Raw genomic sequence first — 23,773 nt, forward strand, 5'->3', positions numbered from 1 at the left:
TAAAGTCCTAGTCCAGCTTCTACTGAGAGTTTTGTGAATATCAAGTTTGCTTTCACCATCAGTTCATAGTAATTACGGCCTCCTCACACCCCCAGAGACAAGTTTTCAGAGTTCAAGCAGTACAAAGCTAACACCTCCTACGTGGTGTTAACTTGTAGAAAGGGGAAAGTAGAAAGCTGTTGGAAGTGTGATACTGGGAAAGAAATGAGAATTAAATTTGTGTCAACTGATTTTGTTGCAAACCTTTTCTCCTTTATGATGGAAGTTAGGTTAACAGAAGTCAAAGTTACCAAAGTAGCCCTCCAGACGTTCTAATCTTCAAAGAATCACCACATGCACATACTACTGAGAAGTCATTTTTAGACTTTTTGTAGATATCTGGATGTGGAGATTTGGCATGGCTTTCGGATAGATTTTATCAGGAAACAGTTTTGCTTAGAGAACTTGTTCTCCAGCACTGTGATATCTAAATCTGCATGACAGATGAAGTAGTACATGGGAAAATCAAGACAGCATCTTTCAAGGTGGTTTTTCTACACTACTAATGATCCTTATGCTTCAACTTTGCCAGTACAAACAAATGAGAGGGCGTCAAAGCAAGACCAGCTATATAATGACAGAGACAAGTGAGACAGAGGCTTCATGACTGTGGTGCTGTCACAGTACAGAATCCAGCTGACATTCTTACTATAACAGACACAAAACACATTTTTTAGTTAAAACACTGAAAATAGACAGAAAAGGCAATAGTTACATACACTATGCAGTTAAAGGATCACTGAGGAATGTTGAGTAAAACATTTTAGCCCGCTTATTATGCATATGCTATTCGGAACTCGTACATGTTTGAGAACTCAGCCTAATTTTACCATAATGATCTTAAAGATGGTGGTTAATTGAGAACTATAATGCGTACCAGTACTTTGGGGGCTGAAGTTACACGATGAAAAACAAAATACCAAGTAATTCAGATTTTTAGATAGTGAACTAATTTCACAGAAAAGAAAGCTTGCATATTTAGCAGGAAACCATCAAAATTCAAAATAGAAGCCAGCTTGAAATAAATGATATCTTATTTTAGTGAGCAAATTTTGTTTAATTGCACTTCTGAATGGAATTCAGCTTTTAATGGAAGATAAAAGTTTTGAGTGAGCAATGCATAATAAAAAGCATAGCACAATAAAGAACATTTCCACTATACATATACTCAATCTAGGACATTATGATTCAAAGATATTACTTATTCTTACTAAATCAGGGGAATATTTTGACATGAAATCCAAGCTGAATGCTTCTCTGAAGGACTTTCCAATCCTTCTATAATACTTAATTCACCATGATGCTATTCCCATTCTGTGCTTATACACCGAAACCAAACAGCTATTTTAATTATTACAATATTTAAAAAGTAGTTCAGAGAGCTGGGCCCTTTGTAGTGGTATTCTACCAGAGTTAAAAATTCAGCCAGAGAAACTCAATCCTCTCAGCTCTACAGCTTGCCACATAGAGGAAAAACAGAAGTTTTCATGCCTTCTTATGGGAAAATTGTCTGGCTGCCATTCTTCCCCAGCTCTCTCCCTGCTAAGAAACAGTTTGTTTGTCAAAGCTTCAAGATGAGCAACCCAGGGCAAGGATTACAGCCCGGTATCTCTAGTCCATTTGAGCAACATTTCTTTCCCCACTTTCACATGAACTGTTTACCATATTCTATTCTTTTGTTTGTTTGTTTTGAAGTTTGTTGTCTTTCCTCATTAGAGACATTTGCATTCCTAGGGAAATGTGCACCTGATTTACATATTTGTTAAATCCAGGGATATAAACAGTCTTGAGTATTAGTACACTGACAGAACGTCATGATGTAAATAATGCAAGAGTCTCATAACAATTTCAACACATATCTCTCAGGGTGATTTGTACAAGTGCTCTATGTTGTGGCATTATTAAGAGAATTATTTTGATGCGAGCCAAAAAGAGACAGAGTTACAAGTAAAATCATGTTAACTTATGATTTTGTCCAGCTTCTTGCAAAGAAAAGAATTAAATAAATGTGTGAAGGGAAAACACATGAAAAGTCAAGTGAGAAATTTAAAGAAATAGATTTAAAATTCCCATTAAATAGATTTAAAATAGATTTTAAATCCCTATTGCCTTGTGAATGGTGCTGTGCTACAGCCAGATTTGCAGAGATGCCTCTTGAGGGCACAGCAGTCTAACCACAAGAAATCCTGTTGAGTCACGGCATGTTAAGGGGTTGAACGTACGCTACTTGAACCCATCCAAGGGCTTCTTTGAACTCTGTAGTTTTACGCAATTGCCATGTAATTCTCCTTTCAATAGAGAAGAACATACTAAACATTTAAAGGCGTTTTTCACAACTTCTCAGCCTTTATTACCATCAGCTATGCTGCACAGGATATTAGACTTTCACAAAGACTGAAATCAGTCTTTTTGTAGCGAATTTAAGTTATAGTTGTTATGGCATGGTTTCAAATAACCTTCAGTTATTTTTTTCTCTCTTCTATTATGTAAGCTACATAGAAAGTATGAAGTGCCCTCAAATTGAAAGAAAACACTACTTAGTTTTAAAGAGAAAATTGTCTATGGCATCAACTGACCTGATGTCTTTCCTTGTTACATACGTAATTCTGTTTCTGAAATGTTTTCCTATTGTGGAAGTCAAATCACACCTTGGTTTCCAGGGATCCGCCTCACAGCACTACCAAGTACTTATTTGTAGCTAAAGAAGCTGCTGAGAAATGTTTCATTCAGATAAGAGCAACAAGGCAAATGGGTGACTTCAGTTTACTCTCAAGCATGTCTGCTATTTTAGGAGATGTGTCAAATATTCTCACAGGTTGAAGGGCAAAAACTGAAGATTTCAGCCCTAGAATATTCATGGATGAGGTGGAAACCATGCACACAGCTGTACTGCTGCTGCTGAATGTAAAAGCAAGGAAGATGGCCAAGGGCCCAGTGGTATGGTTTGACTTGTCTTCAACAAATGCAGGAAACTACTACTCCGAGCTAGTAACCAGACACAATAAAAAAGGAATTAAAAGTTCTAGGTAACGCCTGTAACAGAGGGCACGAGATACCACATTATTCAATCACTGCTGATTTCAGAAACACTTAAAGCCTGTGTCCATACATGGTGATACTGTATAATTATTGTAGGAAATAAAAGCATTAGCCTGGACACAAGTCATGAATAGAAACATTTTTCCCCTCCAAAGCTTAGAAAATTGTCTTTAATAGGCAATCAACAACATTATTTTACCTTTAGAGGTTGAAATTGCATACGTAACATTACTGGAGTCCCTGCTTTGAACACCTCCTCCTATCTTAGCTATACTTACACTTAAAAAAAATAAAGGGGGGGGAGAGTAAAATAAAGTCTATATATTCATCTGATTTGAATAGCATAGGGTTTTTTTATTTTATTTTTTTTTTAAGCTCCCAGGCATACTGGGAATCGGAAATTACATACAAATTATGTAATTTGCCCAAATAGGAAGATTTCCATGACAAAGGCTCAGCACAGTGCTGTGAGAAATACAAAGCTGATGGCTGAAGCTGGAAAATGCCAAGGTTGGAACACACAGTTTATTCACATATTCATCCTCCGATCCTGCTTGCTGAGCCTGCTGTGAGGCGACTGCAGGCACCAGCAAAGGAGCTGGCAAGGGAACAGAAGTTTACAGTGGTAGGTGTGGGGCTGTAACAAGTTGTCTTGGATTAAATGGGCTACAGACTGCTAATGGGAACAACAGGAGTACAGGATAAACAAAGGAATACCTTTGCCTTAGACCAAATCTTGAGAAATGGTGCTAAGGAATTCAAAGTACTGAGTTACAGCAATACCCTCTCATTAGGAAGTCACACAGTATTGAACTAAACTATATTTAGAAGTAACAGTGAGATAACATATTAATGCTGTCCCAATATCTATCTCCTCTCAGGTACTACACAGCTAGGCTACTAAATTTTCCAGATTTTCATTACTGTATCTTCAAAACTGCTGTGTATGCCAAAGCTCTCATGCCAAGGACAGTTAGTTACTTATGTCTGACCTAATTGTGACTAGGGATTTTTGGAATGGGGTTAATTATACACAAAAGCCATTCTCTTATGTTCCCAACCTTGTGACTTGCCCAGACACCCACTGTAAATTGCAAATGATCAAACATAACCTGGATACTTACAAAGTTGAAAGAAACAGCCAACTTGTAGTTGTCAGGCTTCATCATTTTGCTTGTCTGGAAAAAAAAACAAACCCTACCACTTAAATAATATTTGTGCTACTTGACACACACAGGAAGTACAAACAGCCTCCAGCTGCAGGCAAAGCAGTCTCTTTGGATGCAGTTTGCTTCATAAAACTAGTTTACTATTACATGCATATAATGAATAATTTCCATGTTGAGAGTTTATAAGAACCCACTTGCCTTCATGTTCCTATTTAAGTTATTAACTGCTACCTCAGTTTATGTAAACACATGCATCAACCATTTTCTTTCTAAACCCTTCCTCCTCTAAGCCCTAGCGTTTTTTGCTTTCCAGAAGAATTTCACCATTTCTAGTTTTGCTCAATATTTTATAAAGACAAGGGGCATTTATAAGGCAGATTTACAGAGCTTGCAGTCGGTGGATTTCTGCTTGTGTGTCAGCTGAATGTATTTTCTTAGTACAGTGTCTACCTAGTTGATAGCTGCAGTCAGATAACAACAGAAAAGTAATAGCACTAGGAGGCATATGAGCAACCTAGGGAAGTTACGTCTATTTAATGCAGACAGATTGTCCGCTGTGAAATTTTTAAAGCATAATATACAAAACAATGAGTCATTGGTTGAGAAAGCAGCCAGTTCTGTTGCAGAACAGCTTCAGAAAAGCTGTTATCACCTCAGTAAAAGAGGTGAACCAGAAACCTGGAACATTGACTCAGCAAATTAATGCATGAGCACATGTTGCCACAGATGCTGGAACTCTGAAGACTGATTATCAGCTATGGTTATGAAATACAGAATTGCAGAAGCATTACCTTGTAGGGTACAGAGAGCTTAAAGTAAATTATTGCTTACTAAAAAGCAACAGTGGCTCCAGAGCTAGAATATACAATGTTGATTTTCATTAATAATTGTCCTAAAAGTAATTTGAATGCTAATGAGAAGCTAAAGAAGTGAGTTCTCAAAATCAGTAGGAATTCTGTTGTCCACTTGAAAAAGTAGATATGACAGAAGTCGGTGATAGCATTCTCCGCTAAGATTTCAAACACTACAAATATTAATTATGCCTTATATTACCCTTGAACCCACACATCATTAGGGAAGTCAGCATGCTATGGTATATGCATAATATGTAGAGTTAAGAATGTTTTATATTAAAGTTTTCTTTTAATGTACAGCTAGACATTAGCATCTGCTAATGTGCTTGCCACAGTAGAAACAATACACTCAATTTCATGGTTTACATGTGAATTGCTGAGGCCTGAGCAATAGGCCCTGAACCAGAGTTGACCTCTAGATGAACCTCCAACCACACATTATATAATATTAGTATCTGATTATTAGTGAAATATACATGATTATTAACGAAAGATGTAGCTTAGGTAAAATATAATCCTTAGTGAAAGTGAAAAGTCATGAGAATGTACCCATGTTATGAGAACATATCTATTTTTCCTTGCTCAGAAGCAGGCTGTCAAGGCTGTGAAACCAGGTGTCCAGCCTTGTCTGGGAACAGGTAGTCAGAGCCAAATAGATAAAGACACTCCCTTAGTTCCTCCTTAAGCCCTGGCCAGGCGTTGGGTGGCATCTAACGGAGTGAAACCAGACTTTCCCTATTTGAAGTTATATAAGCTTGTTTATTCAATGGTATAAAAGCTGGACCCTCTTGCAGCGACTTTAGAGACCTCACCTACGAGTGGACGCACTGTGCAGGACCTCCCAGTTGCCGGGAAAGGCTCTCCAAATCCTCACTGTAACCAGGGCTCCCCAGCTGATGTACGGATCTGGATGATGGTGAAGTATTAAGGTAATTGGTGATGAATCTTTCTTAATCACTATGCTTAATTCTATGTAGTAATGATTAGGTGCATCACCTTGCTTTGTTTTGTTCCTGCTGTATTATTTCCCTTACTGTTCTATTGCTGCTTTAAACTAAAGTAAAAGTAAGCTCATCTTTTGAGCCTGGTGTCTGTGTCCTTTGTGCTGTGTCCTTTGTCCATCTATTGGCAAAACAACATGAAAGTCTTAAATCTTTTCATATATTATTATACTGCATGCAGGAATGTGCATGTTTGATAGAAGTGTTTCTAGAAATCCAGCCCCATTTTCCTTACATGTATTGTGCTTAAATTTCTATTGCTTTGTTCTGAATTCTTTCCTTACAAGAGAAACTGAATTTATTAGAAAAGAGCTCAACACTACAAGCAACACAAACATCATGGTTTACTGTGAAAATGGGCAAAAGCACTGCAACAGTTCTTTATCATTGCTCATTCTTGCAAAATGACAACTTTACATAACACTAAGAAGAGCTGACTGCTTTCTATCCTGTTGTACTGACAGCTTTTGGCATCGGCAATTATGACTCAATTGTAAAAACCCGAGAGAGAGCATTTGCATGTGAACACTAGAGATGGGCCAGCTCTTTTTTAATCAGCTATTAAGCATAACAAAATGGCATTTGAGTTCTGTCTGGTCATTCTTCACCTTCCAGATTATCTGAAAAAAAGCTAGTAGGCAAGTGAGGAAAGTTCAAAACATGAAAACAGAGCAGAGAAGCAGCAGAGTGAGAAAGACTGAGAAGCAGCAGTGATTGCAAACAGTAGTGGAGAATGGTTAATATTGTAAATCTTTTCACGACAGAATGGTTATTCTAGATGAAGTAGCACTTGCTTGCACTAGAAACAGCCATTTATTTTTCATGGCTCTTTCCAAATAGGATAAACTGGGGGAGGGAAGTTGGTAAATTTTTTCTGCATAATAATTCAGTCATTGTGTGACAGCATATTTCTCACCAGCTTCCCAACCTGTTCTACATCCCACAGACTAGACTGTTAGAAGCCTGTCATATTAATAAAACCAGAAGTACTAAGGTTGATCATCCCCAAATCAAATGATTTGTGACCAAACAAAACAGAGTTGAGCAATTATTTTTCCCTATGGGAACAAATTTTCATTTTTTACTCCTGAAACACAATAATTAGCTTCCAGGAGCAATACTGTGTGTTACCTGATTGGTGAATCTTTCATTCCCGGGGTATGCAGGCAGTCCAAGGGAGTGTGAGTGCTAATTGTCACCTGCTACTTGCGTTTTCCTTACCAACCATCTGGCTTCTGACTAAATAGGTAGCGGGGCTCCTGACTGCAGTTATGCTCCTAAAAGAAAAATGTTTAATGTCAGTATTTCAGTTCTTCTGTGGTAATAAGTGAAGTATCTGTCAACACTGAGACTCCTCTTCCACCATCTCCAAATATATCCTTCTCCAGTACTGGGGCAAGATTTGCAAAACTGCACTATATTGCTTTCTAAAGGGAAAACATGAAGTTGGGATGAGAAATGAGACTTGCTCCCTGACAAACATTTGCCAAGTTCTCCAACAGTCTTTCTTGGAAACAGATTATTCTTTTGCAATCAGCTAAAAGCAAAATAAGAAAACCAAACTATTCTTCTGTTGAATATCAAGGTTGCAATTCAATCTTCCGCTGCCGTTAGCTGACCAAGATATTTCATAATAGCCACTATTAAGTATGATGTAGTCTTCACTTTAGGAAGTGACTGCTCCCAGGAAGACGCATCGCTTCACAAGTGTCCCCAACCCCTCACCCACCCTACATCTGTAACTTGGGCCCCAACCATTCAGCACAGCAGACAGTGAATGCTGGTACTAAAGCTGCTCTAGTTTTTGCTGCCACTGAAACTGTCACCACAAAGTGTCACTGGGATGAGAAAACATTTTGTATTCTGTCTTACACAGGGGTGCTTTCAGAAGCTTTTTCATCTCTAGAAGCTGATAGCTGAAGAACAACGCTACAGAATTTATGGCATTTAAAAAAATGAAAAGCATTTTAATTGACTATGCACACATTTGTGCTGCTGACATCAGTACGTATTTGGGACAAGTTGCTTTGGAAATACAAAGAGAACTGACAGCTCTTGGCGTGTCAATTCTCAATAGCTCAGACAGCGCCTAGTCTCAGAAATTCTGTGGTTTACATCACAATAAATGCAGAGAGCACAACTGGTCATAACTCCTGTTATTTATTTATATTACTCTTGTTGCACTTTCCCTCTTCTGCCTCATAAGTACATTAGTCTTTTTGGAATCATTTGCAGGCTAGTTCATGACAAGCCCTACGATCTAGGCTTGCTTTCCAAAATTTAGGCCTTTGCTCTAACCTTCCTAGACAGATTACCCACTGACTTCTGTGAACTTCAACTAATTTTCCTGAACATTAATAATATGCTTGCTTCCTTTTATCAGATATAAACACACATTTATTAATGTTGATATATTAAATATAATACTAGATTTACAGAAAAGGTTTTAAAATGCATCTAAAATTACATATGCCTTAATGGAAATAATTAAGAGTTAAATCTTCATATACCTTATGCATATGCTATGTGTTGCCATTGCTTGACACCTAGTTCATGAGGTACTCCTATCTGAATAGCTTTTCAGGTACACATGGGATGACCTCTCTGTGAAAGGATTACCTCATTCGGAACTGTTAGCAGTAATCAGAAGAGGAACCAGGTAGTGCCACAGCTTCAGAAGCGTGTCAGTGTCTTGCAGAAGGTGACATGTATTTCAGTCAGCATTTCTGAATGCATTCATTAGCCCTGGATTGCAGAAATCCACAGGATTTCTATTGCCAGGATTCCCAAGCATCTACAGCAATAAGTTTAAGCCCTCATTCCAGCTTAATTCCATCCTCTTACTTCTAAGTGCACTTTTTTCTCTGAATTCAAATCAAAATCTCAAGACAAAAATCAAATTCCCTCAAGCCTAAGCCAGAGAAAACAATTATGTTGGGGGAAGAGGACAGGAGTTTCCCTAGTTATTTCTTTCTCAAAGAGTCAAACAGTAAAACCTAATTTTTTCCTTGTCCAAACTCTTTGCTGATACCAGCTTATCACAGCTGTAACAGCTTATCACAGAGAATCAGTAGTCTAGAACAGCTACAGATCCAGCTCAGCCTGTCCTAGACAGCGCTTGTGGATGCTATTTGTGTTATTTATGTCCGTGTATCATTTTTCAGGCTTGGCAGTTGAATTCTACCTCCAGGTCTGAACTCAGAAATCTAGATTATCCTGAAACTGAGAATATCTATGTTCTGCTCCTTTAAGTATTAATTTGTTTATTATGCAATTGCTTTAAAAAAATTGGTAGCTTGGTAAGACATTAAAAATAATGTGGTTTTGTAATTAATTATTAATGTTAATCAGAAGTTAGTATTTTTTCCTGTGACTCGAAGACCATCCCATGATTTCCTCTGTTATTGACAAGTGACAAGGGGATTCTTCTGAAGAAGTGAGATGAGATTTCCTATGTGATAGGGAAAAATAATCCATCTCCGACTTTTCCAAAATCTGCTAGACTTTTAAAAGCTCTTGAGGATGACTGCGGACAGAACCACATGTTCTGAGGAAGACACATACGTGGACAGAAAGGATTAGTAACAGGCATGATAAATCCATGAAAAAAAATTATTTTAAAAGTAGTAAAATTCGTAATAGCTGTAAAAATGAAAACTAACATTTCTTTGGCACGTCTAACGGAACCTAGGCATCCTCGCTTACTGAATATCACCAAACGGCTCTAGAGCTTGAGTGTGCATTTTGCAGGGAGCAGGGGACTGTCCGTACAGGTCACAAGTTGACGAGAAAGACGGTGACAGAAGGCTGAAATCAGCAGTGCTGGCTGTAAGGTTCGATAGGCCAGGCATACCCTAAAACAGTTCCACTCCAGCAGAACAGGCATTTATTCATCTCTCCCAGTGTAAACACTTGGCTTGAAAACTGAGGCAAGTTATTCAGAAAATACTTTCAGACGCACCCACAGCACACTATAGCGTCTGAACAGGGTGAGAGTTGTGCTAATAATAGCAATTAAAGGGTCTTTTGCCTTTGTTCTTCCAGGTCAGTAGTAATGCAGCTAGAAAATAAACACAAGTGTCCACCTATCAAACTACATATAAACATGTAAATTAAGAGCTTTACAAATTTATGAGTATATGAGTAATTCTTTATTTCCAGACAAAGCACTTATGGATGAACCAGTTTTGCAATTTAAAACCTAGTCAGTAAGCATAATTGAATGCCCCATCAGACACGTAGTCAATGAACACTTTTGTTATTAGGTTAAAGATTGATAAATACCGCAGGACACACTATATTTTGGCAGCTATCCTCTATCTTTGGCATGCTAGTTATAAAAAATGGCATTGTCATCCTACAACCTACAGAGCAGAAGTGGAGAAGGAATACCCATCCTGAAAGAAATATTCAAATAACATTTAAAAAAACCCCTAAAGGTCTTTTGCTGAAACATGTTAGTATGACCTATCTAGTACACTGCAGAAATGACTATGGTTTTGTGTTCAGAAATGTTACAATCAAATCTCACAACACAGTTTTCCCTGAACCTGCAAGAACAAGACATTTTGCATCACTGAAGATTACATGGTTAGTACTGGTCTATTTTCTTTTCTTTTATTTACACTAAACACGTATTAAATAATGCAAGAACAGTATGTTGGAATGGCTTACCTTCTGTGCCATTTTTCTTTTTGTCAGAAGTCTCTTCTGCACTCTTGGAGCACTTTGTCTGCCTTTGCTTCGCCCTGCCAAGATATTTTTCTGAGCAATTAAGTCAGTTGCAACTAAAGACTTAAACAAAGTGAGCATTCTTCAGTTGGCTAGAAACTGGAGTGATATAAGCAATAGAAAGCTGAAAAAGGGGGCAGCTCCCACTGATGAAGACAAATCCCATGCTGACATACACCTCTACAACCCCACTATGTCTTCTGCTCTCATTTGCACAATTTTCCTACACAAATGAAGAAAAACTCCTATGACAAAATTATCTATAGTTAAAATTACTGTTTATATTTATGTGCATTGTGAATTCTACATATTACATAAAGTATGTTTACATACTATATGTTTAAAAATGTATCACCATATTATAATGCAGTTATAATCAAAACTGCAACTGTTAAAAGCTATTCTTTTTCAAACTATGTTCCATTAAAATTAAACTGTCCTCTTTTATTCTGGGTTATTCTGCGTTCCGTGCAATTGTATTTCAGTGAGCCTGAAAGTCTGTGATCACTTAAATTAGAAAGTGACTTTTTCCACAGGCTAGTGAGGGGATGCCAGGTATGTAGTGCCCAAAAATGACTGCACAAATCCAAAGTCATTTATCTGGTGGTGAAGAGAGGAAGAAAGGTGCAGTTCATCAACTAGGGAAAGTACATGACATTCTGATTGCATCTTTCTGTAAACCTTTGACTAATATTTCTCCTTAAAGTGATGATCAGCTCTAGCATTTGAGATTCCACATAGAAACATCTTCTATGATCCTCATTGAGTAGATACACACACTTCTTAGTGTGTATATCTTTTAGTGTGTAGTTCCATGATGGCTAGAAAATACTGACACAACACTTTCTTCAGTTTCAACTGCTGAACTCGGTCATACAAAATAATTCCATGACGTACGTTGTGCCATCTTTTTTGATTTAAGGATCCAGTCTTTGGAAGAAGAAAGCTGAAAGAGAAGTGAATGAGTTTGGATTCAGATAGCCGTTCTTGCAAGAAATGTTCATGCTATTGTCCTCAAAGCGTTTCCATAAGCTCTTGCTCTACATCCTTTCTTCAGAGATTCTTGTCTTGCTCTCAGCAACACGGTTTTGAGTGTGTTAGCACATCAGTGAGCTGGGAACATGATTCTGTCATGTTTCGCCCTCTCTCCACCAAAGAGGGGAGAAAACTAAAAAGCCCTTATACTAAATTGTGCTTATAGAACATGCCAGTCACAGGAACCACACTGGGCTTCGAAAAATCATGCCAAGGTGGCGATAAGCAAGGTTTCATTGGCTCCTTTTTCTTCACAAACCCATTCATTGGTTAGAAACTCATTAACAGATGACATAAGAGCAAAAATTCAGCCATTATCTCGAAGTGAAAATATGTCAAGGAAGATTAATCTGGACAGCTTCTCTGCAGGAACATGCAGGACAGGATAAAGCATGCCCCACAGGAGACACCCTGCAGAGTTCCTACAAGTCTTCAGCAGCGTTTCAGTCTGGATATGGAATTTCTTCAAGTGAACGCACCTCCTGCATCCCTGAAGCTACAAGCTTTGCATGCCTGTAACTACAAGGCTGGTAATATAATGAGCTCCCTGCAGACTTCTTCCTAACACATGCAAAAGGACGTGTAAAATATAAAGTAATATTGCTAATTAGGCAGGAAATAAAGCCTTGTAATTCTAGTTCCCCAAGCAGCTGGGCTGTTCCCTTCCACTGAGGGCATCAGGATGACCTTGTGTCTGTAACACTTAGCCCTACTGCGGAAAACCTGCAGTGCACAAACGCTTACATGGCTTTCTGAAACTCTATTTTTAACATTGCTGGGAGACCAATGCCTTTTTACAGGAACATTCTCTACTGTCTGTGAACATAAGCTTTCCAACAAGTGGCCAGCTCCCTTATTGACAATTATATTGACGGCTTAATAGCAGAAACAGAAAACACAGATGAACTAGCATCACACATGTAGCTGTTGTAGCACACTGATTAGAGAAAGGTCATCGATAACAGTCAATCTGCAAAATCAAGTTACTACTGCAATCCCCAATGATCATCTCTTTCCTGAAACTCATAGCATTTTATAATTTAACCTACCTTGTGCTGTCAGGGTTACCTTTAATAAATGAGGCTTATTTCAAGCCCTCATAACTCTCACACTGAAGTACGAATTAAGAACAGCTTATTAAAAATCAGAGTGACCATCCATAATTGAATAATCCTGAAAGAATAGAGATCGAGCAGGAAATAACAGCCTATAATAAATACAACTTAACTGTTGTACCACATAGAGAGCTTTCTGGAAGATTTCAAGTAAAACAAGTTTCTCTGGAAACATCGATGCAATAAAGCCCAAACTTCCCACAGAAACAGAAATCTCTTAAGATGGACTGTGCACTAAGATCTTTCCAGAACAGCCCAACAGGGTGTTTCTGTAGAACAAAAGAGACCAGACTTCCTTTCCTGCCTTCTGTGGCAACTGACTTCAAATCCATTCTCCTATATTAAATGGCAGAGTTCATAACTCCTTACCTGTTCTGGGCCAGGACGCTGTACATCTCTCCCGGCTCAGTTATCTTTATTCATTAAGAAGGTCTTGAAGCTGGATATCCTTTAAAATCTTGGATTTAGTATGACTTGGAATAGGACATTTTTGAAATGTCAACTTCTGCAGGCTTGAAATTATTTTGAAAATTAACTCCAACACAACTACCATTGTGATACATTTATCTAAGTACAGACACCAATAAATCTTTGCCATTAAATACTTAAACTGAAAATGCAACATTTATAACCGGAGGGTAATAAAGTTTATGTAGATGAATAATAAGATTTGACATATTAAGCTTGATCAGAAATTTGAAAGCTTATTATTTCTTTGTGTTTCCTTGAGCAGTATGCTCAGCAGTAGACTACTCAGCAGTAGGTTGCAACAGGCTTATTTAAAGGAAGAAGTATAGAGAGGACCAAATCTGACTACAAAAAAACCCAACCAAACAAACAAATAAACAAAAAAAGAGATATAGAAACTTTGGGAAGGAGGGAGCAGAAATTCCTTCCCAATGCAAATTCTGGTATCATAAGTCAGGCTAAGTCTCACAGTTCCTGAAGCAAAACCAGAATGAGAAGCACGAGATGAATAGCCCTGCTGAAAACTGTTCTAAGCCTGCATATATCTCCTAGGTAATTCTCTCTAAGAAATTTCTCTGTATATAACTTCTACTTTCACACATAATTAAGAGCTGTCATGATTCAGGTAAAGAGTTGCTGGAAGTCGGATAGTAATTGCAATCTTCCAACAGGGATAGATGTAATAAATAGTAAAGATCTTTCATGAAACAGCACCTGCCTCGAGAACAGAACTGCCATCTCTGTCACCTTCCAAAAGCACGTGGAAATCTGCTATGGTAATTTAACTTAGAAAAAAGTAGAAAATTTGCTGGACAGTGTTTGCATACAAATGTGTATCAGAGAAAGAAGCAAGAGACTACAAAAGAGAATCAGAGTAGCTGAGCATTTTGTAGGGGTGCCTGAACGTGTTGTGAAAGAGGTTGGCACCTACCAGCAAAAGTCACTCTCCATCTCTCATTTGCACCTCATTTTTCACCAAATTTTAAAGAAACATAACTTGTAAATTCTTCGTAAATAAGCAAAATAGCATTTTTAAAAGTCCAAAAATTTACATGTAGCATTATCACTTACATCCTTTCTTTTCTATTTGAAACATCTTTATGTATACGTGCTATAGTGTGCATGTGACTTCACACTACAGCATACATGTTCTCTTCTCCTTTCCTACCTTTTCATAACATTCACAGTTCACATGTAACATCACAGAAACCCTCCGAGGGTAGTTTCATTGTTATTCTGAATATATGTATTTGGAGTAATGTGTTTCTCCTCTGAGACCAGTATCTCCAGTGGCATTTTTATAAAACCTGTTCAGCACTGATGGGAATGCATATGCATGATACCCTCCTTACAGCACGCACTACTGTTCAGAATGAAATTCCTCACTGCTTTCTTCTGAGAATTGCTTGAAGCCTCAGACATTAAACAGTTGTACAGAACCCGATAAAGTTTTTAACTATTAATATGCAACGCTTTGAAAGCTGACCCATGAACCAAGACTTTTAAACATGATTTTTGCCTACTACAGCTAAATGGATGTTTATCAAATGCTTACTAAATGGCTATAGAACAAAAAGGAAAATGATGAATACTTCATGCAGGACTGAATTTCTTTATCTCTCTAACAAAATAGCATTTCTCTTTTTCTTCCTCCCCTGCTACCTTCCCCTATGTTCTTCAAGTGATGTTTTTAAGTTGGACATTTTGCTTTGCCATTTTGTTTTTCAAGGAACACGAAATCAATAATCTTACTGGAGTCCACTTATGTTTACATCTATTTTCTTCCTTGTCTTTACTTACTTCTACTTTTATCAGCAGTGATTGCTTTTACAGTGATTTCAAACAACTATGTTCTTTAAGTGATTCATCAACAGAATTTAAAATCATTATCTTACATTATCAATTTTAATACCTACCTGACTGAACAAGAAAAATTAAGTAAATAACTTTCAAAGAGGAATAAAAAGGACTTCTGAGGCCACAGGAAATTCAATCATTCAATAAACATGTTTGTTTGTTTTAATACATGTAAGTAAATTTTGATCAATGTCCTAAGAATGTCATAGTAGTGATTTAACCTGTAAACTGGTTTAATTTCATAGCTCTCCAATAAAATTTAATGTCTTGCACTTGGGCTTAATATACAACACTCTTGAATTTTGATGTGTAATATCTTTTTTGGATGACCAATTGTCTCTATGTAGGTTTATGAATCAGCTCTGTCTTCTTAGGGATGGGATGGAAGTGATGAAGCATTTCAAAATAGCTTTAATGTATCAGCAGAGATACAAACTTCCAAACAGCGCATAAACAAATGCTCTCTCTTGATTCTAACCCACCTCCATAAATCTTCCTGTACTTGGCTTGTTCTTCAAGGGCCTCTCTTTCTGCCTTTATTTTCTTTGGCACAGAAATGAAATTCTCTCTCTCTCCCCCCTCCCAATTCTGGTAGTTGCTAAATTACTTATCAAAAGAGAGTGTATTAGCTAGTACTTCCAGTAGTTTTACTCCACCTGAAGTTTTAAACATCCAATAACTGACTAGGCTAGATCAGAGAAGCCAATAAGGACCAGGAGAAAATGTGACTCCACTCTATGATGAAAAATGAAAAGATGCTCAGCATCACTGTAGGAGCTTATTCTTAACTGACAAACTTGAACAGGGTCCATTCCTAGGTGGCTCAAAGAGCTGACTGATAAATAATTTACCTAGAAGGTCTTTCACCTTACTTGAAAGAAGAGCAATGCTGCTTAGATTGCAGGGCAGCAGATATGTTTGTTCCTTCGTTTGTTTCTTCAGTGGATTGACCTACTCTGTTCCTCTAGACTGTACCTGAAATCAACTCTGGAAAGGAACCTGGCTGGGAAATAACCTTCTCTGCCAGCACGAAGCAAGAACAGCCTGCAGTCTCATAACAGATTAGTGGAGAGATACTAACAAGACTAATCCAACCAATGTCTTAAAAATACAGAAGCAGCCAGTAGTAACAAACCAATCTCGCTATTACAGGTAATACAAATCAGCTCTGCTAGACTAACACAACGTTAGCAAAATTCATGAAACAATATTCTCTTAGAACATGTACATCTCACAAAACACAAATTTCTTTTCACTTTTGCTGATATAAACATTAATTACTTTCAGCTCACTTTTTATACCAATTACACTTTGGCATACATTCCTCTAGGTTCCTTTCAGTGGCAAAATGTACAAGCATGGGACGGCCAGGAGATAAAGGTTCTTATAGGCCTTATTCTTCAGGGTGAAATTCCCATGGCTCATATTCTTAGAGTGATCTAGGATAGCCTTAAGTTATAGCCATTTGGTTTTGCTGAAAAGTGGAAATTCTGCTGATCTTCCCCAAAAGATCTAATTAATAGTTGTGCAGAACTACTGTGCATGTGTAAGAGAGAATGTCAAGAGCGTCAGTAAAGAGACTAGAATGAAGCTTTGAAACATTATTCAGGGTTTTTTGTTTCTTAAGGAACTGTTAATGAAATAAGCCTGAAAAGCATCACATTACAAACTAGTGCTAAGGATGCTTGTATTATAACAATTTTTCGTACCATCTCTAAAGTACCGAAAGTTTTCTTTTCTGCTGAATAAAAATGAAGGACTTCTGAAAGAAGGAAATATGACCCCCAAAGAAAGCACAGGATCAAATTTCAGCAAAGCTATTGGCAGTCCATCTTCAGCTCTGCAAATCTTCTGCTTTTCTGCGAAACAGATTCCTTGTCTGAGAGGAGACTATTAATGATTCCATATTCTGAGTCTTCCACATCTCTCTTCAACAAGTGTATTCACAAAGAAAGCCGAGTATTGTATTAATCTATTCCATGAACATACACGACTTGAGTAACAGAGTTTCAGATATATAACCAAAAAAACTCCCAGCATGGCATTTCACATCAGCAGGGGGGTGACAAAAAATACTTTGTAAAGTCATCAGTTGTTTTGATGAAAGTTATCCAATTTACTGCTTCCCATTCAGGTCTTGTAGGGCATATACCTCAAATTATCAATAATTACGTTAAAGGTGACAATCTGTGCTGACCTCCAGGGATATTTTCAAGGCTTTCAAGATATAGCATTAGGCGTATCTTTTAATTTCATAGTTGAGCATTTAAAAAAAAAAAAAAGTCTATCATTAGCAATAACAATGTTTTCAGTATCCTTCAGTCAACAGGTTGGTTTACAAGCTTCATAATATCCTTTGAAAGTGTAGTGATTCCAAAGGTCGAGTGGTTCAGGAGGCACTGAAAGCTGCAGGCTTGCTTGACTTTGTTCTGTTTCTCTTAATATAGATGTAGTTGAATTAAAAGTTAACTTGGTTAAATTTAACTGGAAAGCAAGTCCTTTTAGGGTCTTTGTAGGGCCTCAAGATATTTTAATAGCTTTGCATATAGAGCTCAAAATATTTAGTGCTATTTTTCAGGAGTGCAGCTCTATCTAAAACATTCTCACCTATTCTTGTACATTAGCATATTATTTTTCCCCCACACTACACCCCCTGAAACTGCACTTTGTCCAAAGGTGGTTTGAGGAAGTTTGGATCGAGGAAACAAGTTCCATAAAGAAGCCAGAAAACATGAAATAAAGAACAGGGAAAGAGTTTTATCTTAAACTAAATTCATCTGGGGTGGAGAGAGGGCGTGGACCACAGTGGGAAGCTGTTATTTGAACTACAGGCTGTTTCCCATGCATCATTAACAGGCTTTGGTTTCTTATTAAAAGGCCTGGGAGTTGTCTTCAGTTTGTATCTGCAACCCAGAGCGATTATATTCACCACTACATAAGAAAAAATCTTGTATAGAAGCTACCACTATTTATTAATAAACATAAAGGGAAGCACTGATGTTCAGAGCAGTTCTGCCACAGAAAACACTGGTTAAATGATGCAGGAAATTAAAAGGAGGAAGGTAAGGAATAGATCCTGCAATGAATCTTGACAGATCTCTTTTAGGAGAAGTCAACATGCTTCCCATTTAGTTGGCATTTCAAGTGCTGCACTTACTCTCTCTGTATCTATCCCACCATCCTGCCAGAGTTAAGATGTGTCCTTACATTCTGGTCAGTTAGAGTAAGGAGTGGACAACCAAAATAATCCCTGAGCCAAATAATCCCTATAGTGGTACCACTAATCGCTTTCAATAGGGAACCATAAACAAACAGATGTCTGCTTTTCCTGTTCTGGTACTGAAACATTTATTTGAGGAAGCTCTGGCTGTGAACTTCTAGTTATGAGTAAAAGGTAACTTGTATTGATTTTTCTTCTACAAATTGTAACAGGTTTATGCAGTTTTTGAAAGGAGTGTTGACAGAATCCTCAAATGGATTACAATGCCAGAGAACAAAAAGGGAACTGTGATCTTTTACTGAAGAACTGAAAGCCTAAATTCAAAGACATTTCTAGCTTTAAAGAACCTTAATGCAGGAGACACAATTTTCACTTGTCAAGGTGTATTTCTTTTTTTGAAGTCCTGTTCGGTTTATTCTGGCTGACTGTAGAGCAGCATACAGAGGATGATGTTCAGCACATGGACTCCTTAATCGATGCATCATGAAGTGGTATCCAGGATCCAGGCAACACAGGAGCCAAGTAATTTGCTAGATCTAGTCAATAAATGTATGTCTGGAGAGTTTTAAATCCTGCCCCTTATTTAGCTGGGTACCTCTCTTATGATGGAATAGCTGATTTGTCCAACCCCACACACAACCCAGAACACTTCTGGAAGCCAGCTCTTCAAGTCAAGTGTTCTTTAAAAGAATTAAGAGAAATTCATACTTTTATGATGAAGTCCTAGTTACAGTAACATCCACACTCTCCAATGGCCTTCCTGACAATGGCTACTATGTTATATTTGCAGAGGCAAAGATTCAGATTCAAATTGTGCACAAAGCAGAAGTATGAAATACACTTGGAATTTTGACACTCCAGAATTACACGAAAGTTTTGCAGTTTGGGACCAATCTGACTTAGGTAAACGGAGACAGTTTGTTCCTAATACAGCAATGTCAAGACTGTAATTTTCATTACCTTTTTTAAAAAAAGAAACTAGAGAAGTAAGAAGAAATTCAGTATTTGAAGGAAGAACAGGACTGCATAGGGGGGAAAAAAACCTGACATATTACTGTTTGGAAAGACATCTGTACTTTACTTCCAGAACTCCTGTGGATTCTTAATTGATAAATTTCCATACCAGAGTTCAAAGCTCATGTGCATAAATCAACAGTTACAGACTTTAGGACTAAAAGTCATAAATGCTGGCTTAGCCATATGTCTCTTTGAGTTATCTTCCTTGGGATTTTGCTATTTGGATTTGAATATTATCACCACCATCCCCAATGCCTCTGATCAGCATAAAGCTAATTATGTGCTGCTATTAAAGGAGACTACATAAGACACTGACAGTTGGAAAGGCCTAATGACCAGCTGGATAGAAAAAAAAAAAATCAACCCATGTTGTTTTGTAATAAATTTGCCAGAATTTTTATAGGCGTCTTTTATCAGTAGTTTCCTTATTTCATTCTACCATTAAAAAAAAACAAACCACCAACAACAAAACACAACAAAACCCAAACCCAGAACACAACATAACTGGAAAGAAGTCAAGATTGAGAACGTAATGAAATTTATACTCTGCATCTCAGCATAATGCATCATTAGTCATGCGGATCACTACTGTTCAAAAGATGAAAATTCTTCTGAAGATCTAACATCAGTTTTCATAACGATAGCCTTTGCTTCTCTGTAAACCACCCGTGGGTATACAGTGTTACCCTAAAAGAATGGAAGCAAACAAATATTAATCTGTGGCATATGTGTAAATCCTCAAAGAGAGGCTGCTGAGACTAGAGTTATTCCAATCCTGGAGAACCACTTATTTCCTCCAAGTACTGCAGAATCTCAGATAACCAAGATGAAAAATGGGCAGTCATGAGAAGACAGCGTGATAGAGAAGCTCATGTTACAAGGAGTCCTAAGTGTCAATGAAAGGAAGCCCTCCTAAAGAGAAAAATAAATAACAACCAACTACTCTTATCAGTTGCACCAAATCTATTTAAAGTTTAACATCCCAAATATTTTTTATTCCATATTACAGCATTGAGTCATCAAGTCCCAGAATAAGGTAAGTTGAAAGGGACCTCTGGAAGTCATTTGGTCCAACTCTGGACTCAAAGGAGGGTCATCTTAAACGCTACTGCTCAGGGTCTTAAGTGATTCTGCATTTTATAAAGTTTGATTCATAAATTTCAGTCAAAGAGGTATATTTGAACCTGTTAGAAGTCAAAAAAAAAAAAAAAGCAAAACCCAAATTCCCCCTTTCAAACAGTAACAATCCATTTGGACAATTTAAACTTTGGCTTTTTGCCCTGTCTTTTGAAGTGAAAACACCACTTAGCTAACTTACCGAAAAAAAACACTTTGGCAATTACATAGCATTACATAAGGTGCAAAATACATAGGAGGGGTTTTTTTTTCTTCCTTATAACTTAAAAAGCACAAAAGTTGAAAGCCTAGGCTAGCCCACAGTTCAAATAAGCTTAGGTGTAAATAAGCAATGAATCAAGTTATTCCTGCAAAGAATGAATCAGACAAAAGCATGGTTCTAAAACATAACTACTCAAGTTTTTTTCTAGCCAAGAACTTCCAGATTTCTTAGTCCTCGTATTTCACATTCTTTCTCTGTCAAGTCAATGGCACTTCCTACATTTGTGTATCAGAGATCAAAATCACTGTGATTTGTGTAAATTCGCCCTTTAGACTCCCTTGTAGAGCTCTTCAACTTGACACTGCAGTCAAGCCACTCATACGTATATCAACAGAAAGCCTGTCCAGAAAAAAACCCACCCCACCTCGGTTCATCTTTTTTCACTCCATGAAAAACGGGCTCCCCCTGCCTTTCTGTTAATATCATGGTCATTACTATCTCTAATCTTTACTACTTTGTATTATAGTCACAATAAGCTCTTTTAGAGATTGATTAAATGCCTCAGCTCTGCTTCGATTATTAATCAATCTGAACAACAGATTATTGCTTTGTGTACCACAAAGAAAGACAGATTATCCTTTTATTATTGATTAGGCTAGCTACACTCCTGCCAGTTCCATTGTCCTTATTTCTAAATATTTTTGCTCAGCAAGTTCTCAACTTGCACCATCTTAAAGACAAAAAACTTTTCTTGGAGCTTTATACATATCGATCACCTTTCTACTGTAATCCCCCTACCTTTCTTGGATGATATAATAGTCGTACAATCCATTAGCCTATTTACAATGCCTTCTTCCCTTATAGAAAAAAACACTGAGGATACTTGTACCTTTCATAGTCTTTTTCATCTTCCCTTTGTTCAGATACAATACATTCAATCTTTACTCTTAACACTTCCAGAGAAGTGGTTACAACTTACAGGTAAGCACCCATCATTTCACAAAAAAGAGGCTTGGCACTGGACTGCAGGGACAGGAGAAGTGCTGCAGAAGGAGTAGACTGTACTTCAAAAACTGCATAGAGTAGTACTTTTCAGTAAGAATAATCAAAAGAACTAATTCAAAATGAGAACTAGCTTGAGTTGAGCAGAAATAAATACACAAAATCACCAATACACACCACTAAAAATGTTCAAATACCAGCAGATATAAACAGGAATGCCATATGCAAAACACGAGGCAATCCTTCCACCTTCCCCAGTAGTGTCACTATCTGCATATACGTAAGATCCTCACAGCACAGCAACAAAATCAAGAGCTTTAGAAAACATGTTCTGTGGGGGAAAAAAGAAGACAAACAAAAAAAGTATTTACATTGAAAATACAAGACAATAAACTTCAACTATAAGAAAAGCTACCGGAAAGGTAAAAGGAGAACACAGCTTCCATATCCACTGAACAGGACAAGAATGGTGACTTTTCACTACTGCCAGGGAAATGAATCAGAAGTAGGCAATTCTTTTTCACTGCAAGTTAGTGAGGAAATGGATCCTGCCACTTAATGCAATTCTGGAAACTATTTCACTGGAGATTTTTAAGCAGAGATGAAAATTTACGAGACCGTTCAATGGATTAGATGACCTCTCAAGTTTCCTTCAGCCCTGTTTTTTCTGATTATGTGAATATTTTCAAACAAAATATTTACAGGCATTGTTAGTGCTAGAATTTTTTTATTGCCAGATTTATCAGAATGAAGCAAGTAAATTTTATGTGAAACATTTGTGTTAAGAATTTGCTCTTTAACCTTGACTTGAACTATAGAAGTAGAGAACTATTATTCTCTCCTCAAAGTATCTGCATGATGTGCCAAGATACTGATGCAAGATTAAGAGAACAGCACAAATGCAATTCTTCATTGTTGTGACTTAAGAACATTTGCCATGTTCACAAATATTGTATTCTCTAAAACCAGAATATCTGCTTTCCCATGTGAGTTTTACCACAATTCAACGTTTAATAAATCTGTCTTTTCGTTTTAAAAACCTTTTGTTCTTTGAAGAGCTTCCTATAAGGAAAGACCTGAACAGACTCATCTCAAAGTTCTGGCCACATCAAATCCTGACTATGTGGGCATTACCAACACTAAATGGTGACAACAGCACTATCTTCATGCTTCTAATCCAAGGTTACACCTATAGATTGGTTTTATTTCAGCATTACATCTAACTACGGAGAAATTGATAAAGTGTTCACAGTAAAGGACTGTATTTTGAATACTGTCCCACTGGATTTATTGCAATGACTCCTACTCAGCTGCCATTTGTCACTACTCCAATTGAACAGAATATTTTATCAATGACTACTGTTACATCTGTTTGGTCCCCACCCTCTAAGGCAGAAAAGTTTGACTTGCACATTTTTCTTCCCTTCCCTCTAAATATTTCTAACAACTACAGTTGTGATAACGCTTACACATAATTCAATTGATTAAGCTATGCAAAATACCATTTTTCTCATGTTGCTCAAAGCAATTATACAGTGAAATAAAGTTTTAATATGTATATTGAGAAACAAGGCCACAAAAGACATTTTCTACATGTACTTTTTCTACACTATAAACTTTTTCTTGCCAGATATTTATATACCAACGATGCTGTTAGTTCTGGGTGTTTTCTGAAATATTAGTATGAATCTGTGGGTCATAAGTAGTTCATATTTTCTACTAATCTCATACTTTAAAGAGTCCCTGTCCAGTTCACTAATAACTGCTGAGGGTGAGGGGGAAGTTCTCATTTATTATATTACTGTTTCTCTAAAATGGTAGAACCAGTAAAAGGTTACATAGGTGGCATCACCTACATAAACACCACAGAACCCTGCTCCAAAAAGG

This window comes from Nyctibius grandis, chromosome 13 (genome assembly GCF_013368605.1).
Source record: "Nyctibius grandis isolate bNycGra1 chromosome 13, bNycGra1.pri, whole genome shotgun sequence".
NCBI classification, from domain to species: Eukaryota; Metazoa; Chordata; class Aves; order Nyctibiiformes; family Nyctibiidae; genus Nyctibius; species Nyctibius grandis.